Source organism: Octodon degus, unplaced genomic scaffold (genome assembly GCF_000260255.1).
Source record: "Octodon degus isolate 3935 unplaced genomic scaffold, OctDeg1.0 scaffold00104, whole genome shotgun sequence".
Taxonomy (NCBI): domain Eukaryota; kingdom Metazoa; phylum Chordata; class Mammalia; order Rodentia; family Octodontidae; genus Octodon; species Octodon degus.
The window spans coordinates 8293937-8295603 of NW_004524680.1; the positions used below are offsets into that span (position 1 = coordinate 8293937).

At 42.2% G+C, this 1667-nt stretch overlaps 1 pseudogene; it reads right to left on the reverse strand.

Moving 5' to 3' along the window:
* Window positions 1-630: 630 nt before the first annotated feature.
* LOC101565531 lies at window positions 631-1344 on the reverse strand (annotated as a pseudogene).
* Window positions 1345-1667: the final 323 nt, after the last annotated feature.

The window sequence follows — 1667 nt, forward strand, 5'->3', positions numbered from 1 at the left end:
TGCTCTATTCTTTTCAATTTCTTTGAAACATCCAGGAGTATTGGTAGTACAATACCCTTAAATATTTCTTTGAATTCAGCAATGACTCCATCAGGTCCTGAGCTTTTTCTAGTTGGTCGAACTTTTATTATTACTGTAACAATTTCATTACTAGTTATTGGCTTGTTAAGCACATATATGTTTTCTTGGGTTAGCTTTTGTAGTTTATATGTGTCTAGGAATCTATCCATTTCTTCAAAATTTGCTAACTTTTTGGAATAGTTTTTCAAAGCAGTGACTATTTTTTGGATTTTGATCATTTATGATTTCACATCTTTCATTTCTAATTGTTTTGGTGTGAATCTTTTCTCTCTTGTGAGTCTGGTTAAATGCTAATCTATTTCATTTATTCTTTCAAAGAACCAGCTCTTTGATTCCTTGATTTTTTTAAAACTGTTTTTTAGTCTCAATTTTATCAACTTCTGCTCTCATCTCTATAATTTCCCTCCTCCTTCATTTTTTTTTTCTGAAAAGGTTTTATTTTCTTTTGGTCCAAGAAGGGTGGGAAAGCTGCCCAGTGGCTGGAAGGAGAGGGTTAGGCCAAAGCCCTGAAGCCAGGTGATGCAGGAGCCCTCCAGGCTCTGTGACCTCCTAGTCATGTTTAAGGGTGAGTCTTTCAAAGAGGTGCTCTCCCAGCCCAGCCTGGGGGCTTGCCAGCCTGCAGAGTTTGGTGAGGTGGTCACCTATCTTCTTGATGAGCTTCACCTCCTCATCTAGGAAGTGGTTCTCCAAGAAATCACAGATATGGGGGTTGGTCTTGGCAGAGCACAAGGCATGGAGGTCCAGAAGAGCTTGGTTCAGGTTCTTCTCCAGGGCCAGAGCAGCTTCCATGGCATCAAAGGTTTTACCCCACTCATCTTCAGCTGGTTTCTGCACGTCTTGAAAGAGTATACAGCCGCCGCACCGGTTTTGCATTTTCAGGCTATGCTCGGCACCCTCGTGTTTCTCCTCGGGCAACTCATGGAAGAAATGGCCCACGCCCCCCACATCGTCTCGGTCAAAGTAGTAGCTCAGAGAGAGGCAGGTGTAGGAGGCCCGCAGGTGCAGGTTCACCAAGCGGTTGACAGCAGCCTCCATCCACCTCGGTGGAATAATTCTGACGAATCTGAGAGGTCATGGCTGATCAGCAATAAGGAGCTACCCACAAAGAATAGTGTTGTCTGGTCCTGGAAGGAGGAGATAGGAGAGAAGATGGCCCTGAAGTTTATACCTGGAAGGTGGATGGGAAGATGAAAGAGGGAGTCCCCGGGTCTGTTCCGTCCAAACACTGTTGAAGCAAGAATCAGATCCTTGGGACCTCCGGACGCGCCGCCCTCCTCCTTAATTTCAATTTGGGGCTGTTTTGTTGTTCTTTCATTTTCAGATTTTTCATAAGGTACTTCATTTGAATTTGGCCCTTTTCCAAATGTGAGCATTGACTGTGATCAATTTTCCCCTTAAAATTGTGTTTATTGTGTCCCAGACGTTTCAGTAAGTTGTGCAATCATTGTCATTAAGTTCCAGAACACTTTTAATGTCTTCTTTGATTTCTTCTGTGATTTTTGTGGTTATTTGTAGTATATTGTTGGCTTTTTTTTTTTTTTTGGGAGATTTTTCCTTTTCCAATTTTTTCCTTAACAATTTCTATT